Source organism: Ovis aries, chromosome 1, assembly GCF_016772045.2.
Source record: "Ovis aries strain OAR_USU_Benz2616 breed Rambouillet chromosome 1, ARS-UI_Ramb_v3.0, whole genome shotgun sequence".
Lineage (NCBI taxonomy): Eukaryota > Metazoa > Chordata > Mammalia > Artiodactyla > Bovidae > Ovis > Ovis aries.
In genome coordinates, this window is record NC_056054.1 from 277807457 (window position 1) to 277830068 (window position 22612).

At 43.7% G+C, this 22612-nt stretch overlaps 1 protein-coding gene across 2 annotated transcripts in view; it reads left to right on the forward strand.

Moving 5' to 3' along the window:
* KCNH8 (potassium voltage-gated channel subfamily H member 8) overlaps positions 1-22612 on the forward strand; it is a 462169-nt gene that overhangs the window by 436956 nt on the left and 2601 nt on the right. The window lies entirely within an intron of this gene.

Sequence of the window (22612 nt, forward strand, 5' to 3'; positions counted from 1 at the left end):
GAACCGCAGCATGCCAGGCCTCCCTGTCCATCATCAACTCCCAGAGTTCACTCAGACTCACGTCCATCAAGTCAGTGATGCCATCCAGCCATCTCATCCTGGGTCATCCCCTTCTCCCCCTGCCCCCAGTCCCTCGCAGCATCAGAGTCTTTTCCAATGAGTCAGCTCTCTGCATCAGGTGGCCAAAGTACTGGAGTTTCAGCTTTAGCATCATTCCTTCCAAAGAAATCCCAAGGCTGATCTCCTTTAGAATGGACTGGTTCTTTCTTCATTTCCAACTTACTCAAAATAGTCTAGTAACTTTTTCTGAAATATCAGAGTTGCACCATTCTCAGATAGGCAATGTCACAGAGTGAAGTACACTGAGGTAACAGACGAACTCCAAATCTCATTGGCTCAGACTTCTCCCTTGTTCGAGCAAGATGCCTCATCCCAGTTATCAGGGGTGGGCTCCGCTACCTGGGTTGTCACTGATGAGCCAAGTTCCGTTTGAAGAGGGGAGCAGAGATGATCATCTTGGCTCAGAAGATATACACATCATTTTTGTTTACATTTCATTGACCAGAATTAATTCCGTGGATGAAATTAATTTCAAGAGATAAAAAGTATAATCTTCTGCGTTCTCTAGGAGTAACAGGAAACTGGATACTGGCCAGCACTAGTAGCATCTCCCACAGCATCCAGACAGGGGACTTCCATTTCCTCTTTCCTTTGGCTTAAGGTCAGATGCCAGTACACCCCCAATTAAACGTGTCATACAGCATCCAAGTAAACAGATACAGATATGAAATATTTTCTGCTGAAAACACAGAGAGAATCTCAGTTGTTTTCTAGGTTGTATCTGAGAAAGTCACTAAATCAGTGAAGTCTCTCTCAGTGAAATAAATAGAATTGTAATAACAGGTCATTCTTTAATTAAGAGTTGCTTTACTTAGATAAGCAACAAGGACCTACTGTATTCAATATCTTTTAATAACCTGTAATGGAAAAGAATCCGAAAAAAACTTCACATGTATAATTTGAATATACATATTCAAATGCATATGTATGTCTATCCAATTATATATTTATAATGTGTTTATTTCAGGTGTACAGCAATAATTCCAGGTATATGCGTTTATGTGTATATATATAACTGAATCGCTTTGCTGTACCTCTGAAATAAACACATTATAAACCCATAATACTTCAGTTTAAAAGCGCTGTTTTCCTGCGTTTCTCGATGGCTGTGGCCACCCAGGGTTCTGTCAGTAACTCACACTAGAAAGCCCGCATGCGTCTACCCTGTGGCAACATCGCCCTTCTGCCTTCTGGATTAGTGCGGCATCGTCATGCCTTTTCATTGCCCGTTGGTTCAGCTGAAACACAGATAGCACTGCCAGACCATCCCAAGATCTGGCCGTACAGTCTCTTATCGTCCTCATCATGATCATAAATAAATAGTCCTTGACCGTAAAATAAAACGGATGACCCGTGCAAGCTTGATGCGTGAAGCGGGGCCCCAAAGCCGGTGCTCTGGATGACCCAGAGGGGCGGGGTGGGTGGGAGGCGGCAGGGCTCAGGGTGGGCAACACAGGGGCGCCCGTGGCTGGTTCATGTTGATGTCTGGGGAAACCACCGCAGTGTTGCGAAGCAATTGTCCTCCAATTAAACTAGATAAACAATGTTTAAAAAAGAGCGAGACATAAAGAAAGGCTGCACACTCACATTTTAACATAGAAAAGCAAAGTCCATTTAAAACTGCTGGCAAAACCATTCTGCTTTTTCATTTTCATACATATGTAATGCTGATACTAAAGCTATATTTTGTGGACACAGATTTCTAAATTGAAATATATACAACTAATTAATGATTTAACTTTTTTTTGGTTATTTTCCAGTCCTCAGGCATAAGCCTAATGCGCATAAGCAGATTCATAGCTCTCATGAGAGTTTTACTGATAGTAAATAAGTAAATTAATTACACACTAAAGGAGGCTCTCTCAAAAGGAAAAAAAAAATGCCACTCAAAAGTTTGTCTTTTAAAGTCTAGATTTTAAATGCATCTATTTTTTGGAGATTATTTTTGTCCTCTTTGTTGGGATTACTTATATATGGATCTCTTCTCATCTCTGATTGGAGGGAGTAAATGGATATGACATTTGTGTCCAAGTGAGACCAACGCCACATTCCAAAGGAGCAATTTGAGATGAGTTGGGCAAAGGAGTCTTTACAGAGGACATAGTACGTAGGGAACCTACAAAGGACAGACCCGCCGCCTCCACCCTGGGGCAGCGTCCGCAGAAGTTCGCTACCTCTCCTAGGCCCAAGGAGCCAGAGTGGGGGATGGCTCCGGCTGTTGAGTCAGAGGAAGCTGAATCGAGAAGGCCGCCTCCCAGGAGCCAGGGTCTAGTTGGTGCCTTCCGCACCAGCTCAGCCGCCGAGGAGGCACCAGAGAGTCACAGGCCCTGCCTCCCCGTCTCGCATCCCTCTGAGGTGACGGTGTTCCTCAGTGGCCAAGCCCAGCCAGAAGCCAAAGAGCCGATGGCTCTGTTGGACATCATACACCGTCCCCGGAAAGCAGATCTATTTTAGAGATACGGATGGAAATGTTAGTAAAATGAGCTACTGCGTAGGCAAACAAGCATAGAAATGTTCTATGGAAATTAAACAAGTGATTCACATTCGTTGCCAGAAAGAAGCCTGTCGGTGGTGGCTAGTTACTAACTGACCGCTAACTGAGAATTTCGGAGCTATTGGTTGTTTTTAAAAAATGGGTATAAGTATTTGACCCCCGTATCTCCTGAAGTTTCTAAGTTGATGTAATCTTTCAAAAGTGTTTAGCTCTGCCATTTTTCATCAATAGGAGAACTAAGTTCAATAATTAATCCAATTCAACAGCTATGACTAAGGTTGGAGTACTTTTTTTTTTTTTTTAGGATCTCAAAGTTGGAAGGGATTGCAGAAGCCCTTTTCTCTCTTATTTGCTCCCTGCTATCGTGAATTTTCCCTTTTTAAAAATGAGAAGACCTCAGATCTTTCAGCAGGCTCCAATTCCTTCGGTATGCATTCTACCTTCAATCTCCTGTGAATTTCCTTGAATCCCACTTCCTAAGTCCCTCTTCTCAATTTCAGCACCTGTTTCTAACCTTGCCGTTCCTATTCCTTTTATGTAGTTCTATATTATTTTCATGCACACGTCTTTCTTCCCCAAAGAGAGCACAGTACTCTTGAGAACTTGAATTATGCACCCCCAAAATTCTGTGAATTGCCTCAGAATTATTATTGTAAAGTATTCTGGGATTTCCCCGGTGGTCCCGTGGTTAGGAATCCGTTTTCCCAGTGCAGAGGGCCCAGGTTCAACCCCTGGTCAAGGAACCACATCCTACATGCCGCAAACCAGGATCCAGTGCAGCCAAGTAAACGAATAATTTTTTTAAGTATTCTGATTTTATGTGCTACGTCAGTCCAGTTGTGTCCGACTCTTTGCAACCCACTGCAGCCCACCAGGCTCCTCTGTGCCTGGCATTCTCCAGGCAGGAATCCTGGAGTGGGCTGCCGTGCCCTCCCTCCTCCGGGGAAGTGCCTCACCCAGGGACCGAACCCACGTCTCCTGTGTCTCCCGCACTGGCAGGTGAGCTCTTTACCGCTAGCTCCACCTGGGAAGCCCACACGAAAGCATTCTGACGTTACTGACATAAAATAGAGAATGCCCATTGTCTCAAGTAACTCAGTGTTCAGGACTAGAAAATGAATATACATGAATTTGGGGAGATTCTGATTTTTTTTTATCATTTTATTAGAAAACAATCAGGCATCTAGGGAAAGAGGAGCAGTACTTCCCACTCGTGCACAATTAGAAATAAACACAAGATACACAAATCGGTGCAAATTAGTCAGATTTCCTTTTTGTGTTTATACGACCACAGGATGAGCTTCCCCGGTGGTTCAGCTGTAAAGACCCCACCAGCAATCCAGGAGTCTCAGGAGATGCTGGTTCAGTCCTTGGGTTGGGAAGATCCCCTGGAGAAAGGCATGACACCCCACTCCAGTACCCCTGCCTGGGGAATCCCACGGACAGAGCATCCTGGCGGGCTACAGTCCGTGGGGTCGCAAAGAGTCAGACCTAACTGAAGCAACTTAGCATGCAGGATCACAGGATAGGATAGAATTTGAAATAATTGATTATTAAAAATAACAGATAAAAGAATTATCTTGAAACAAATAATTAGGCAACTTCACTTCAATACAAATGTAGTTTCAAAATGTGGCGGTTTCATGAAATCTGAAAATTGAGAGCTATGTTAGAGGACACCTACTCTGACTCCTCACCCAATGTGGGAATTTTTTTCCCAGGGTTACTGGCAAGAAGTTATCTTGTCTGAATGTTTCCTGTAGTAAGAATCTCACCACGTCCCAGGGGAATCTACAGCAATGATTCCCAAACCTGGCTGCACTTTCAAATTCTCTGAAAGTATGTTTTTATATAATTATAAATATGTTTAATAAACTAATATATAAAATAATGAATATAATGAATGAATAAATATTTTAATGAATATAATAATATAATAATAAATATAATATAATTAATATAATAATATAATAAATATAATAATGAATAAATATTTTTAAAATAACCTTTCATGTAGCTGATCATAGACTCTTGAACCTATAGAGCATCTCTATTTTAAAAAATTCTTCAGATATTCCTAATGACAGCAAACCATGCAAACAATGGCCTACTTCATTTCTCAACTGCCTTAGCTGTTAGAAACCTCTTCTCTATATTTAGCGGATATGACTCTGTAAAACCTGTTACTCATTTTCCTATTCCGTTTGCTCCTGATTAACAAGTATCAGTCACTCAGTCGTGTCCCACTCTTTGTGATCTCATGTGCTGTAGCCCTCCAGGCTCCTCTGTCCACAGGATTCTCCAGGCAAGAATCCAGGAGGCAGTTGCCATTCCCTTCTCCAGGGGAAACTTCCCTACCCAGGATTGCTCTTGATTAGAATAGGAAAAGCTACTCACCTGTTCTTTTTAAATGAAAGTACTTTACCATTTGAAGGAGCTAATGCTTCTCTTCCTCCTCACTCTGCGGCATGTAATCCTCTGCTATGAATGTTCTGCCGTCCTTGAAACCTTCCTCATGTGATGTGAGATCCAGATGCTTCATCATCATGGTTCTCCCTTTCCTCTGCCCCTCCTAACCCAGCTTCCCAAAGACAGTGACAGACCACCCCAGGGTCCTACAGACGATTCTGCCCGAACAGCTTATGGTCTATTACATGTCATAGAGCTTCAGCTCACGAAAGCTCCTCAAGGTCTTGCATTCTTTCTCTCCATCCAGAGAGCTCTTTCCCAAGACATCTGTGTGGACAGGCTCCCTTCTCTCTACACTCAGATGTCAGTCTCTCCATGAGCTTCTCCTTGGCCTGGCTTTTAAAATTAGCAGCCTCCTCTCCCCAAATTTACCTCCAGATTCGTTTTCCCTATCAAGCCTCTATCAGGGCTCATTTACCCACATTTTCATTGTCTGTGTGTGAGCTCAGTCGTGTCCGACTTCTTGCGACCCCGTGGACTGTAGCCAACCAGGTTCCTCTGTCCTTGGGATTTCCCAGGCAAGACTACTGGAGTGGGTGCCATTCCCTTCTCTAGGAGACCTTTCCCACACGGAGACCAAACCCACGTCTCCTGCATCTCCTGCGTGTATCTCCTGCACTGTAGGCGGATTCTTTACCACTGAGCCAACGGGGAAGCCCCTTTCAATGTACTTATCCATTTACCCATTAGAAAGTCAGTTTTAGGAGGACAAGAATCTTTATCTGCTTCTTCCTTTGTTATCGATTGGCATGTGGTAGACACATATTTACGGTGGATGAATGAATAAAAGACGTTTGGCTTATGTATTATGTCCATTTTACCTTTTAGGCATTAGGACATGGAACAGAGGAGGAAAGTGGAATTTCAGTTCTGAGTTTGAAGAGACCTTAGAAATCCAATGGAGATGCTGCCATTGTAGATGAGTGAACTGAGGTCCAGAGACAACCACACACGCACCCAACGGCCAAGAAAGGCCTGGAGACAAGACCTCAGCCCCAGCCCCTTAGGGTTAGCATTCCAAGCAGATGGTCCCTGGGCTGCACTGGAACGATTCCTTCTCTGAAATGTCAGAAGCCCACGTCAAGACCTGAGTCTTTGATTCCTTAAACTGACTGGATATATGCTTAAATCTGACTCAATTAAATTGTGGACAGCTAATTTTAGGATAGTATAACTTCCGAAAGAGCTTTTCAAAAAAGCCTGATAAAATATACCATATGCTTATTCAAAGAAAATCACATGTTTTCTGTATATGTTTTCCCATACATGTTTCCCATGCATGACTATTCCACATGTTAGCATTTTCAACTCTTAGGACAGCAACAACAAGGGAAAATAGGAGTGCACTGTAAGGCAAATAAAGTGATAAAGAGTATTAAAGAGAGACAGAGATGTGGGGAAGTCACTGGTAGTTTACTGACCTTTTCAATGTATTTTTAAAGTCAAATCGGATTGTTAGTATTTATTGCTGTTCAGTTGCTAAGCCGTGTCTGACTCCTTATGACCCCATGGACAGCAAGCAGAACGCCAGGCCTTTCTGTCTTTCACTATCTCCTGGAGTTTGCTCAGATTCACCTGCTTTGAGTCGGTGATGCTATCTAACCATCTCATCCTCTGTCGTCCTCTTCTCCTGCCTTCAATCCTTCCCAGCATCAGGGTCTTTTCCAATGAGTCAGGTCTTCGCGTCAGGTGGTGAAAGTATTACTACAGACCTGTGCTGGTCTCAGCTGGGGATCTGCAAGTTTGCTTTCTAAACCGAGTCTCCTCAGCCTTGGAGAGGAAGAATTGTGTTCAAATTAGCATTTATTAAGGAGTTTGTTCAGAGACTCTGTTTTTTATTTAAAGCCCTGTTATCAAAAACTATCACTGGGGAAGATGTCTGCCAGTGATTAGAAGAAGACTTGGAGCCCTGACACAGAGTCCCGGTCCCATGGTCTGTGACAGTGTTGCTCCAGGCCTCTCTGGATCAGCCTCTCATTGTGATGCTCACTTCTTGGCTTTTCTTTGAGTGAAGGAAGAGTCTCTGCATTAACTCAGTAAGAACCTGACCTCTTGGTGGGTTTCTGTGGACATTAATTGGCAGTAGTTAAAAATGGGTCATTGAAATGTACAGTAATCAAAGATAAAAAAGAAACAATTGATGAAAGCTCGTTCTTCATGTAAAAATTTGGGTTTTTCATTAAAGGTATACAGACACTGTTACAAAATAAGGCTATTGTGCATACCGAATATTTTGGTTTTCCTCTTTAGCCATGAGCTAATTAAAATATATAGAAATTTATGTGGTAACTATCAGACAAATAATATGTGCACACACTTCAGATATTATGCTTTAAAGAAATTAAAATTTTGGACCCTTTAAAATTCTTCTTTCTTATTTCATAGAATGATAGAACTCAACGGTTAGAAAAAAATTCAAAAAGAAATTAGAAGTGAGAAGAAGATCATTGTAGAAACTAGCAATGCAGGAACAAATAAACACGTCTGTTGAAGCAGATGAGGAAAAAGAAGGAAAGCGTAATCTGTCTAATCTGGTTGAAGAAGATTTTTTTTTAAATATTTTAGGGAAGGTGACAGATATTTAAAATGAACACAAAAAAGACCTAACATGAAAAATACAGGTCTCTGAAGAAGAAAGCCAAGTGTAGCCTTTCTCGTATAGGCTTTCTATATAAACAAGCACTAAAACTGATTCTCCAATAAAACTGTCTTAAATATTTTTAATGAAACTACATACAGATTTTAAGAAAAAAGATCCTTTGGGCGTCTAACCAAAGAAGATCTTATAAAAGACTTGCAAGGGGAAAGTCTAGACTATCCTTAGACTTTCAGACAGCACAGTCCATGCGAGAAGGTGGATGGAGTGCAGAATGCGCCTCCTGACCCGCCTCAGATAGCCACAGTCCATGCGCGAAGACGGAGTAAAGTGCAAACTACATAAGGTTCTTAAGAAAGTAAACTAAGGATTTTTCTATTCTGCAAAAATGACCACAAGTATCAAGCTGTTATCAATACAAAAGAATTCAGGGAATATTCTTCCCATGTACATTTCCTGAAAAATGTACTAGAGAACAAGATTCAGAAAACCAAGATGACTTGAAAAAAAAAAAAACAAAAAAAAAACAAAAAAGCTGTCATAGGACAAGTTGCTCGACATTAAATATGTACTTGTTTATGTTTATAGCACCAAATCTAAGTGAAAGTCAAATGGAGGCGAGTACAAGTTGTCAAGAGCCAGATACCCTGACAGTGTAACTATAGCAGGCCTAAAAAAAGGGGGAGTGAGGAGAGAATGCTCACTGAATATGCCAAACTTTTAACTGTTTTCAGTAATCGTAATTCGCAGCGGTGTTTGCTTGGTATTGGCATGCATGAGTAATCGGAGGAAAGGGCAGCTGGATGTAGACACACCCCAGGAATGGCAGGTCCAGCTCGACAGTGCAGTGACGCAGACCCCACAAGACAGAGAGTCACAATTTTTTTTATTTCCCAATCCATATAAAAGTTACATTTACCCTACACTGTAGTCTATAAAGTGTATAATAGCATTATGCCTTAAAAAACCCAATGTACATGCTTTAATTTTTAAACAATGCTTTATTGCTAAAAAATGCTAGCCATGACCTGAGGATGCAGGGCTGCCACAAGTCCTCAATTTGTGAAAAGTCCTGCGCCCGTGACGCATGATAAAGCCGAGCACGACAGAACGACATAGGCCTGTAATTACGGCGTATCCTGATTCCGTCATCCGCTGTACCTCAATAGCCAGAATCCGCCGTGCAGAATAAAGGAGATACAAACATAATACGGAAAAGTGCTAAGCAAGAACCCACAGTCCTGAAATACTAGAAATACTAATATGGACTGACATACGATCATCAGCGTGCGTACATCTCCAAGTTCTTTTAACAGAAATGGAATAAAAACAATGCCAGCCCAGTCACAGTGACTGTTTCTGTGCCTCAATCATGGTCTTGAAGTACAATGTCCCACCAAAGGGAGCAGGGTCTCTTGTATGAATGGCTGCTTCCAATTGTGGGGCACGAAGTACACACAGCACGTCTGGAAGACCTGTGTTCAGCGCACAAGAGCACTACCAAACCCTGTTAGCGTGAGGCTGAAAGAACTCGGCTCCATGGCCAAAGACAGGACAATCTGAGCTTCAGTAAAGACAGAAAAGGGTTTCCCTGAGCTCAGATGGTCAAGAATCTGCCTGCAATGCAGGAGACCTGGGTTCAGTCCTTGGCTCGGGAAGATCCTCTGGAGAAGGGAATGGCAATCCATTCCAGCACTCTTGCCTGGATAGGATAAGAAATACAGTGAATTAAAGCACATAAAACGATAACGAATGCTCCAAAATGGTGCCGCTGCTGCTGCTGCTGCTCAGTCACTTCAGTCACGTCCGACTCTGTGCAACAGGAAGCACCTAAATCTTTCTCCTGCAACAGTGCAGCCACACAGAATAATTCAGAAAAATGCAGAGACTAGGGGGCGACTGCTGCACATGGGTAATGAAGCAACACCCGCAGGAGGACGGGCGGGGAACACTGAGGCGCATCTCTGTCATCCCTGGCTGAGCACCACGCCGTCGGGGGTGGGGGGGGCTCCAACTTGCAGCTTCTTCCTGAGACTGAAGGGTACAAGTGGCATACCCAGTACCCCTGACTTCTAAGGCTCCCACCTGACAGACAGGTCTCCAGAGCACCTGGCTCTATAAGCCAGTAGCATCTGTAGCTCAGATGGTAAAGCGTCTGCCTATAATGCGGGAGACCTGGGTTTGATCCCTGGCTTGGGAAGATCCTCTGGAGAAGGCAATGGCAACCCACTCCAGTATTCTTGCCTGGAAAATCCCATGGATGGAGGAGCCTGGTAGGTTACAGTCCATGTGGTCGCAAAGAGTCGGACATGACTGAGCAACCTCATTTTCACTTTCTATGAGCTGGAGGGGCTTGTGCTTAGAAGCCCCCACAGACCTATAGCAAAGAAGCAGTTTGAAAGGGCGCCCCCATGGCGCTATACCTGGGCCCAGCAGAAATGCCCATCTCTCAGTTTCTCCCCAAAAGTGGTTGGACTGTGTACTCTCCAGCTGCTTCCCGAGGGTCCAGCTCCTTACCAGCCTGCATCTCGGTGCTCACTGACATCCCCTGCTTTGACACACTGACGGGTTGGCACATCCCCAACTTCAGGGATCCACTAAGAACAAAGGCCCTAAACCCCAAAATGCCACCAAAAAGCTGTTTAGAACTAAGAAATGAATTCAGTAAAGTTGCAGGGTACAAAATCAATTGACAAAAACCCTTTGCATTTTGATACACTAACAATGAACAACCAAAAAGCAAAATTAAGAACACAGTCCCACTTATAATAGTATAAATACAATAAAGTACCTAAGAATAAAATTAACCAAGGAGATACAAGCTTTGTATACAGAAAACAACAAAACAGTGTTGGAAGAAAGATCTAAACAAATGAAAAGCTCCAACCATAAACTCACTGTGTGCGTGAAAGTCGTTCAGTCACGTCTGATTCTTTGCAACCGCACAGAATATGCAGTCCATGGAATTCTCCAGGCCAAAATACTGTAGTGGGTAGCCTTTCCCTTCTCCAGGGGATCTTCCCAACCCAGGGATCGAACCTAGGTCCCCCGCATTTCAGGCAGATTCTTTACCAGCTGAGCCGCCAGGGAAGCCCATAAACTCACTAGAGGAACTGAAAAGGTTAGACTAAATTTTAAGCTCTTACTGAAAGATTGGCCTCTGAAGAGTTAACCATAATGACCGCATGCATAAGAATAGGTTTCCTGCAAAGCCACTGTCATCAAGACAGCATGGTACTGGCACAAAGACAGAAATATAGATCAATGGAACAAAACAGAAAGCCCAGAGATAAATCCATGCACCTATGGACACCTTATCTCTGACAAAGGAGGCAAGAATATACAATGGAGAAAACACAATCTCTTTAACAAGTAATCCTAGGAAAACGGGTCAACCACGTGTAAAAGGATGCAACTAGAACACTTTCTAACACCATACACAAAAATAAACTCAAAATGGATTAAAGATCTAAACGTAAGACCAGAAACTATAAAACTCCTAGAGGAGAACATAGGCAAAACACTCCAACATAAACCACAGCAGGGTCCTCTATGACCCAGCTCCCAGAATATTGGAAATAAAAGGAAAAATAAACAAATGGGATCTAGTTAAAATTAAAAGCTTCTGCACAACAAAGGAAACTATAAGCAAGGTGAAAAGACAGCCTTCAGAATGGGAGAAAATAATAGCAAACGAAGCAACTGACAAAGAACTAATCTCAAAAATATACAAGCAACTCCTGGAGCTCAATCCCAGAAAAATAAACAACCCAATCAAAAATGGGCCAAAGAACTAAACAGACATTTCTCCAAAGAAGACATCAGTTCAGTTCAGTTCAGTCGCTCAGTCGTGTCCAACTCTTTGCGACCCCATGAATCGCAGCACGCCAGGCCTCCCTGTCCATCACCAGCTCCCGGAGTTCACTCAGACTCACGTCCATCGAGTCAGTGATGCCATCCAGCCATCTCATCCTCGGTCGTCCCCTTCTCCTCCTGCCCCCAATCCCTCCCAGCATCAGAGTCTTTTCCAATGAGTCAACTCTTCACATGAGGTGGCCAAAGTACTAGAGTTTCAGCTTTAGCATCATTCCTTCCAAAGAAATCCCAGGGCTGATCTCTTTCAGAATGGACTGGTTGGATCTCCTTGCAGTCCAAGGGACTCTCAATAGTCTTCTCCAACACCACAGCTCAAACGCATCAATGCTTCGGCACTCAGCCTTCTTCACAGCCCAACTCTCACATCCGTACATGACCACAGGAAAAACCATAGCCTTGACTAGACAGACTTTAGTCGGCAAAGTAATGTCTCTGCTTGTGAATATGCTGTCTAGGTTCGTCATAACTTTCCTTCCAAGGAGTAAGCGTCTTTTAATTTCATAGCTGCATACAGATGGCTAACAAACACATGAAAAGATGCTCAACATCACTCATTATCAGAGAAATGCAAATCAAGACCACAATGAGGTACCATCTCACAGCAGTCAGAATGGCTGTGATCCAAAGTCTACAAGCAATAAATGCTGGAGAGGGTGTGGAGAAAAGGGAACCCTCTTACACTGTTGGTGGGAATGCAAACTAGTACAGCCACTATGGAGAATAGTGTGGAGATTCCTTAAAAAACTGCAAATAGAACTGCCTTATGACCCAGCAATCCCACTTCTGGGCATACACACCGAGGAAACCAAAATTGAAAGAGACACGTGTACCCCAGTGTTCATCGCAGCACTGTTTATAATAGCCAGGACATGGAAGCAACCTAGATGTCCATCAGCAGACAAATGGATAAGAAAGCTGTGGTACATATACACAATGGAGTGTTACTCAGCCATTAAAAAGAATACATTTGAATCAGTTCTAATGAGGTGGATGAAACTGGAGCCTATTATACAGAGTGAAGTAAGCCAGAAAGAAAAACACCAATACAGTATACTAATGCATATATATGGAATTTAGAAAGATGGTAATGATAACCCTGTATGTGAGACAGCAAAAGAGACACAGATGTGTAGAATGGACTTTTGGACTCTGTGAGACAGGGTGAGGGTGGGATGATGGGAGAATGGCATTGAAACATGTATAATATCATATGTGAAATGAATCGCCAGTCTATGTTCAATGCATGATACTGGATGCTTGGGGCTGGTGCACTGGGATGACCCAGAGGGATGGTGTGGGGAGGGAGGTGGGAGGGGGGTTCAGGATGGGGAACACGTGTACACCCGTGGCAGATTCATGTTGATATATGGCAAAACCAATACAGTATTGTAAAGTAATTAGCCTCCAATTAAAATAAATAAATCTATTAAAAAAATAAAAACTAATCATACCAAAATGGAAAAAAAAAGAACAGGATTACTGATCTGACTCAGCTGGAACCAGTGGGCTCTGGCTCTGTACCTGTGGGCTTGCTGGAAATGCAGACTCCCAGGCCCCGCCCCACACCTACTGATCCCCAGGTGGTTCCTATCTGCGTTAACTCTTGAGGCGCTTGGTATTCTGAAAGGAGACAGACTGGTTTCTTGGTCCTGATAGTGGTGAGGATCCCGAGCCAGACAGCAATTCAGACACTAATCAACTATCACAGGAGGCAGGACAGTAGATGAAGAAAGCAACCAAAGGGAGATAACCAACGGATTCGCATAGTACAGCTGAAGTTACCCGGTTGGCCCAAAGGCCTGAGCTTGCAGAAATTCATTTAAACCGTTAGAGTCACCGCTTTCAAGACTACAACTGGTCATTTTCTGTGTTGGTCGCGCTAGACTTGCATCCTTCTCTTATGACTTGAGAAGCGTCAGTTGCACCTGCGAAAGGAAAGCCCTTGGTACTGTTCCTGTGTGACTGTGGGTGAGCCGCTTCACCCCTGGCGTCCTAGTCCCTCCAGCTGTAGACGAAACTTGCAGCTTTCGTCAGTAATGGCACAGAGATCTTCATTTGGCTGGAATTTATGCAAGTGCCAAGTATGATTATTATTTTAGCTGACAGATAAAAAGACTGTCACTTGTTTTTGAATGCTTTGTGAAGCAAAAAAAAACACAAGGATGAAATTATGCCGATCGTCTTTTTTGTTTTGCCTGCTTATGGAGTTTGATTGAACTTGTCTGAATCCCGTGATAAATATGCAACATAACAAAGGATTAAATGAAAGACCATTTAATTACCTGAATCAGAGCTTGTAAAAATGTATATGTGTTCATGGCAGGGGGAGACGATTGGTGTAATTAGCACCCCTGAATTTAGGAAAATTGTGTCTGGCAGGAAAATGTGTACATGTTTGGCAAAAATTGAGTGACAGGTCGAGAACTCTTCAAGCTAAGAAGATTTTATCAACAGATGCATTCCCCATCTGCTCACTGAATGCACAGAAATGGAAATCACATTTTTCCTCTATCAACTGAAGTTGCAGTTATACCCAGAGTCCATAAATCATACCATACCGGTAACTGAGATGAAGAAATGTAAAACAGGCATAATATAAGATGAAGCTATTTTCTATGTGAAACGAAAGATATTGTCAAAGACACATTCTGGGCTTCATTACGAAACTCACACTTGTGTTTGCAAAAGGCACAATTCAAAGACACCCTACAAAAGCAAATCTGTGCTTGTACCAAAACTCATGAAATCTCAGTGTAAAAGCTGGCCATTCAGGTGTTATTGGACCATAGGGCACCAACACCACAGAAGGATTATTTAAGCCATGTTTAATAACACAGTGTTTTCAAAATCTGCTGTTTTGACATGATGGGGGCTTCCATGAGACGAGATCGTATTGAACATCTTTACCTGCCAGAGTTATAGTGACACATCTGTGTTTTGCAGTGCTATTTAGAGGAAATTGGAGAAAGCTATTTAAGTTCAAGTGAAAAATAACAAACTCATAGTAAGAAATTAACCATGCAATTTATCGTTTATCAAGTTACTCACGTATCAACAAAGATTTGCACTGTGTTGGCCGAAAAGTGCATTTGGGTTTTTCCATACGCTGTAACAGGAAAAGCCAAACAAGCTTTTTGAACAACTTGATCAATGGCAAGGTTTGTGCAAGGCCTTGGACTACTACGAAAAGCTAAAAACCATCGTACCTGCCCCCACCCCTGCCTCACACTGGTCCTTGCTCGACTCTTACCAACACCAAGCTGCGGATCATTCTATTTTAGCTCACACATCATTTTTAGAGAATTCTTAGTCCATCCGACTGCAATTTCTCAAAACTCAGACTTAAGGGTGCGTGTGTGCCAAGCCACTTCAGTCGTGTCCGACTCTTTGTGACCCCATGGACTGTAGCCCGCCAGACTCCTCTGTCCATGGGATTCTCCAGGCAAGAGCACTGGAGTGGGTTGCCCTGCCCTCCTCCAGGGGATCTTCCTGACCCAGGGGTCAAACCCAGGTCTCCCGCAGCTCCTGCACTGCAGGTGGTTTCTTTACCACTAAGCCACTGGGAAAGCCCCAGACTTAAGGATACAGGATCTTAATCAAAGAATTTCAAAAGCTCTGATTACTACTATTACCATTTGCCCCTGGAAAGGCTAAAACATGGAGACTCTGTTTCTTCCAATATTAATTATGTCAAAGTGTTAACAGGAATGGTTTACCTCTCCATGCTGAGGCTGAGGAGCAGTTACAGAGATAGCTGGCTTTTATTTCCTTTGGGCTCAGTGTTTCCTGGGTTAATATTCACCACCATAGGGTTTGAACTAAGTTTAGTGACGGTGTTGCATTGTTAAGTACAGACGCCTGAAATTCTGGCATAACACCAGTCTTCTGGGGGATAAACTTTAACATCCATCATATGATTTAATCGTCACAACAAAGCCCTGGTTGAGATATGACTCAGGAGGATGAGACGTACTATCACATCAATGAAACGAATTAAACATGAAAGGGGAAACCCAGGCACTCTGGAAATGTAGGCGATGATGATTTCTAGGCCAACAGAAGCTCAGAGGAAATGTGGATATGGCAGAGATAGAAAAACTGTGGTCTTCATGATTCCCTTCTTAGCGGTGGGGCAAGGCCAGTGTGCGGATTATCACGGGCGGCTGAGAGGTCTCTTGGCACACAGGTGTTTCTACTCATGACGGAGATGCGGCTCAAAAGAGGGAACGCACTGCCAGGAAGCCTTCTAAACCTCGCGATTTGTCGGCTAACTGTGTGGTGTGGGGAGAAGAGAGAAGGGAAGAACCTTTAGATACTCCAAAGTTTTGGCTAGAAGACTGAGCTGCTTGGTAGCACAGATGGTGTTTTCATCAATTCTTCTTCCTAACAGTTGGGATTTTGGAAGGCCTAGAGAAATCTTGGATGTGAATAATTGCCCACATAGATGGTAATGATGAACTGGTTTGGCCAACAGTTTTGAAGACTGATGGACTCTTATCCACTGAGACACGAGAAGGCAGAGGAGAAAGAAGGGGAGAAAGTGAGTAAAGAAGGTGTAACTTAATTCAGAAGTGAAAGAATAATGTATAGTATTGATAAGCGGTGGTTTCTTTACTGTATTTGGAAGTAGCAATAATCAGAAGGCCACTCTAAAACAGCCGTGAAGGATGGCAACCAGGGATGAAAACCTTTGCCAAGTTTCAGCTGATAAAACAACTCTGAATAACTTGATTGGATCCCTCACTTGGCACTCTGCATGTAATCATGAGATATGAGAGTCAGTAAACAGAGCAATCTCCCCAGGGAATCAAAACCACCCGTGGAAATCAAGCTTATATCGGGGTGAGTGACAAAGCTGAAGTATAAACGAAGTCTAGCGAAGTCTCTGCCTAAAGAGACCTCTTTCTGCAACTGTGAAGGAAACACGATAAAGTGAGAAGGATTCTTAGTGGTGGGAATGCCACCTGCTCACAGAAACTGGGAGATGTCCAAGGATTTGACTCAGGACATTTATCTACAAAAACTTCAACAGTCTTAATACTTACTTTTAGCACATTTATGTGGGTAAAGAGCCCCAGTTACAGATTTTCCAAAGTAATTTTGTAGTAGGAATCTTTCCCGCATGATATTTATGGCAAAATCACGAGATAACATAACATAAACATTGAAGGTGATGTGAGAACCAAGTCCTTCAAAACGGCAGGAACTGAATTCATTTACACATTCAAGATTTACTGGGAACATGTTGTGTTCTAGGCATTGCCCTGAGTCCAGGAGATACTGGACTACTCTCAGGGAACTCAGAGCCTCGTGGGGCAGACAGCCCTGTCTAAGGTTTAAACTGCTCTGTGAGTATCAGTGAGCTGTCAGGAAAAAGCTCTGCAGAGGAAACGTGGAATTAGATGTGCGAAGGCAGAGAAAGTCACCTGACGGAAAGGGGCCGAGGAGAAGAGCCCTTCTCAGAGGAACTGCCTTCAGGAGGGCAGTGAGATGTGACTCGCTCTGTATTCAGATGGGTGGTGTGCGAGGGGGAAATGCAGGAAACGGGCCGTCATGGGGCCAAGCGGAAACACTGTTCACAGCAGCCAAGACGTGAAGCAGCTTAAACGTCCATCGGCAGAGGAGAGGACAAAGAAGACGTGGTGTACATACACACACTACGGAACATTACTCGCCAAAAAAAGGAGTGAAATAGTACCATCTGCAGCAACACGGACGGACGTAGAGATTATCGCGCCAAGTCAGGAACCACAAATGTCCAATGATACATGTAAACGTGGAAGCTTAAACAATGATGCAAATGAACTTATTTACAAACCGAAAGCAGACCCACAGACGTAGAAAACAAACTCACAGTTACCCAAGGGGAAAGGTCAGGGGTGATTGGTTAGGAGTTTGGTATTAACGTGTACAAACTACTATAAAATAAACAAACACAGGGAGCTCTACTCAATATTTTGTGGTAGCCTAGAGGGGAAAGGAGCCTGAAAATATGTGTGTGTGTATATAAATCAGCTTACGTACACCGGAAAGCAATACAGCGTGGTAAATCAGCTACGCGTGTATGCTAACTCGCTTCAGTCGCGTCCAACTCTGTAGGACCCTGTGGACCATAGCCGGCCAGGCTGCTCTGTGCATGGGATTCTCCAGGCAGGAACACTGGAGTGGGTTGCCATGCCCTCCTCCAGGGGATCTTCCCGACCCTGGGATTGAACCCGTGTTTCTTGTGTCTCCTGCATTGACGGGTGGATTCTTTACCGCTGGTGCCCCCTGCAAGGCCTGTAATTCAGTTATACTTCTATTTTTAAAATAATGATATTTTTTTAAAAAACAGACTTGTGAGGTGCTTTGTAATACCAGCTCTGCTTTCTAATATGAGTGACAGAGACATCCAAGCAGTCGAAGGCAAATGGGAAAAAAGTGGGTTCATTGGATCTGAGCGATTCATTTACTTCTATCCACCAATCTGCGGCATCCCGGTTTCATGCTGCGTTTTGAAGACATCTCCTTAAGCGGACTTAGCCTTGATCACGAAGTAGTCCCAACAACCTTTTTTTTTTTTTTTAATGATCATCTTCTTATCTGTACTGTCAAAAACGCCATCCTTGAAAAGTAGAGAAGTTGGCATTTTTGCTTTCTGCGTTTGATTAAGAGTAAAGCCTTTCCTGTTTAAGAATGAATTTTGTTAGTGAGCCCAGCAGGACGCAGAAGATAAAAGTGCTATGAAGCTCTACCGTATTCTGTGTGGCAGGAGGCGGTCACCTTCAGTGACACCAGTCTCCACCTGCAGGGGATGCCATCTCTCCAGCGGCTTTGTCCTTACAAAGGGAAAGGTCCCTTACCTAACAGGGATTGACTCCCTATGAAGCTTTAACAAGGGGCAGCGGTGTTCCCAGTGACACAGTGACAGAACCTTCCCTGGCATAAATTGAACATTGCGCTCTAGAGCTAAAGAAAGCTCTATTTCCTTGGGTTCTTTGCTTCTTTTTAGTTCAAGCTAATGTAGTAAAATTTTTATGAAAATGCTAATGCTGTTTACATTCCTGGAGCCATTCAAGGTTCTGGAGTTCCAATTCAGGGCCTCAAAGTTGTGGCATAGAAAAAGTTCAGTGTCAAAAATGTGGCCATGGAGAAGTATCCCAACCATAGGAAAATACTGGTTTCTTTTGAATGCTTAAAAAAAAAAAAAAGTTCGTCAGCAATATGTCTATTAACCTATTGCCCAGTTCCAGATTTTCCCTTTTTACAAACCTTTTTTGTTTGTGGTCCATTCATATAGTTTGCTGTGAAAAGACCTGACTGTGCTTGATTGGTCTCTTGATTTTGGAGATGATGCTATTTGCATCAGTTACCATTTCAGACAATGTCGCGTTACTCCCAGGTGCACAGCAAAGTGATTCTGTTATACATACAAGTTGTTCAGTTGCTCAGTCATATCTGAGTCTTTTGTGACCCCATGGACTGTCTCCGCCAGGCCCCACTGTCCATGGGGTTTCCCAGGCCAGAACACTGCAGTGGCCCGCCACTTCCTTCTCCAGGGGACCTTCCTGACCAAGGATAGAACCCATGTCTCCCGCACTGGCAGGCGGATTCTTTACCACTGACTCACCAGGGAAGCCCATACATACGTGTGTGTGTGTGTGTGTGTGTGTGTGTAAGAGAGAGCGAGCGCATCTTTTCTCAGACTCGTTTCCTTTGTAGGTGATTACAGCTACTGAGTAGAGCGCCTTGTGCTGCCCAGTCCGCCATCCTCTCTGCTTCTCTGTTTAATAGTGTGCGGACGTTAGTCCCCAAGCCCTAATTCATGCCCTCTGCTCCCCCTTTTGGGACCGTACGCTCATGTCCTAGGCCAGCAGTTCTATATCCCTTCTGCATGTGAGTTGGACCTGGAGTTATCATACTAAGTGACGTAAGCGAAAGACACACATGATACCGTGTATACGTGGAATCTAAAAGCAGCGGCCTAATTTCAGACCGCTCTTAAACGTGAGGCTCCCGTTTGCATCATGCGTGCTCCTCACAAATTCTGACCACATTAGCAAAAATCTCTCAACTCTTAACCAATATTTTCTCTTCTGTTAGGTAAGATACCATAACAGAAAAAGCACCAAACCTGGAAAGCTGGAATTCCCTGCCGAAAACTGTCAGTCACGAAATAAGAGAACTTTAAATGTCGTTCAGGCACTTCCTTGGAGACCCAGCGGCTAAGTGTGCCTTGCAATGCAGGAGATGTGTGTTCAATCCCAGGTCAGGGTACTAAGATCCCACATGGCGCAGAGCAGCTAAGCCCTGCGCTCAGAGCCAGCCAAGACCCGACACAGCCAATGCTTTAAAATGTCAGTTAGCCTCCGAGCTTTAGTGTCCGCAGTTCACAGATGGGAAAGTAAGAGTGTGCTCCTGATGGTCTTAGTGTTATTTGTAGGTCCAATAAGGAAAGTGTGCCTGAAAGCGTGTTGTATTATTTACTTATTTGTTCAGTATAACTGTTGGCATGTCTAAAATGCAAAGCTATGCTTCAAAGATTATGTCTTTATTCAATGCTAAGGCCAATTGAAAGCATTTTTACTGGGAGCTGAGCCCCGGTGAATTTGATACAGGCATTAACTTAGACAACCTACAAGAATGAATAGTTAACATATCCTTCAAACATCTCATTTAGTATCAACTTTCTCTTTGGAAAGTTTGATAGGAGAGCTGATCAACCGAAGACAGAAGCCCTGGGTGAATGCCTGCTGTGCTGAGATGCAGAGATGACTCGTGTCGAGCTGGGTGCTTTAGAATTGAGGCCTGGCAGGGTATGAAATTGACAACCTGCAGTGAAAATCTTAAAACACATAGACTCTTTCTCAGATTCACTGCTTCACTTATTAAATGTGAGTCTCAGAGGTATCTTTTTTGTCACCAAAAGTTTTAGATCTCTGCAAAGCCTGGGCAAGTATTAGATTGAGTCCCTTGAGTTCCACCCTAACTGCAAGGCAGAAATATTTTTGGTCTGGCAATTTCAACGCAGGTGTTACCAGTTGGTTGCCTGAAACATGGAAAAAACCTCCTTCTGGCCTTTTAGAAATGCCCGATTTGACTGGTGCTGCCTCCTGATGGGCCTGCCAGGGAGAATTAGTTTCTTACTGCAGTTACAGGAAGTGGACTGAATGAAGTTACTGGGTGAATTAGGAATATATATGCATATATTGAAAAAAAAGAGTCTGACCAAAACAGCAGCATTGGTTTTGGCTTCACTGAAACTGAACTGCCCTTTGGTCTTTTTTGTTTGTGATGGTATTTGGCCAATGGGTTTAGCTGCTTGTGTTGGAATTTGTGGTTCACAACAGTAGGATCAAGGCACAGGAAGTCCTTTATAAAACAGCCTTACAGCAGTGAAGCCAAGATGTTATCATGGGCATGAGTGTTATGAATATCACCAAAGGCTAGAAAATAGGTGTGTCCTGCTTTCTGAAATATAGGTTTTCTTCACTTTGAAAAATCCAGAAAAGCTGGATTTAAGTCAGATTGAATTTTCTGGCAGTCTTCCATGGTTAAAAAAGCAGTGCGGTTATTAGGGAAATACACCCTCCAGTGAAATACAGTGTTAGTTCGTGTGAAACAGATGATGAGGAGAGAACTTGAGGGTCATGTTTCCTTTGAAAATTTTACACAGACTAAGTGTCTCACCCAGAAAAGTGAACAAAGCTCATACTGCGCAAGTGGGGTCATATCAGTAATTCTGCAGGTTTTTGACACAGTGATTCTGGGATCACTGATGGATCCCAGCCCTCCTGGGTCCCCATGGTGTTTATCTTTAGATTCACACCACTTTGAGATGTCTGGGGTCAGGGGTGTCTACCCCGGGGCATCCACTAACTCAGAGGAAGCAAAAGACGCTATATTTAAGAGGCACCAGCGTTGATGGACCTACCTTCTAATTTTGTCCAAGAACTCTCAAATCACTTATTAAGAATGTCAAAGACAAATATCATATGATATCATTAATCTGTGTAATCTTAAAAAAATGATACGAATGAACTTATTTACAAAACAGAAAGAGATTCACAGACATAGAAAACAAGTTTATGGTTACCAAGACAGAAAGGGGGGGAGAGGGCTAAATTAGGAGTTTACTAATTTACACTACTGTATACACGCTAGAAAAACAGCAAGGACCTGCTGGGTAGCACAGGGTGCTCTGCTTAATGGTTTATGATCATCTTTAAGGAAAATAACCTGAAAAGGAATATGTGTGTGTGTGTCTGTTTGTGTGGGTATGTAAGTGTGTGTGTGTTGGGGTGGGTGTGTAAGTGTGTGTGTGTTGGGGTGGGTGTGTAAGTGTGTGTGGGGTGTGTGTGTATGTGTCTGTCTGTGTGTGGGGGTGTGGGGGTGTGGGTGTGTGGATGTGTGTGTGTGGGTGTGTGTGGGTAAGTGTGTGTTTGTTGGGGTGGGTGTGTAAGTGTGTGGGGGGTGTGTGTCTGTCTGTCTGTCTGTCTGTCTGTGTGGTGGGGGTGTGTGTAGGTGTGGGTGTGTGTGTGTGTGTGTGTGTATGAGTGCTCAGTTGCTTCAGTCTTGTCCAGCTCTTTGCAGCCCTATGGACTATAGCCCACTAGGCTCCTCTGTCCACCGGATTCTCCAGGCAAGGGCTGCCATGCCCTCCTCCATGGGATCCTCCCACCCACGGATCAAACCCATGTCTCCTGTGGCTTTTGCATGGCCGGGAGATTCTTCACCACTGGCCACTGGGGAAGCCCCAAATGTGTGTGTGTGAGTGTGTGGGTGTGGGTGTGGGTGTGTGTGTGTGTGAGTGTGTGTGTGGGTGTGTGTGAGTGTGTGTGGGGAGTGTGTGAATGTGTTTGGGGGGGTGTGTGTGGGTGAGGGTGTGTGTAGGTGTGGGTGTGAGTGTGTGTGTGTGTGTGTGTGTGCGTGTGGCTGTGTGAGTGTGTGTGTGTGGGTGTGTGAGAGTGTGGGGGGGTGTGAGTGTGGGGGGTATGAGTGTGTGTGGGTGTGTGAGATTGTGTGTGTGTGTGTGTCTGTGTGTGTGAGTGTCGTGTGTGTGTGTGTGTGTATTGTGT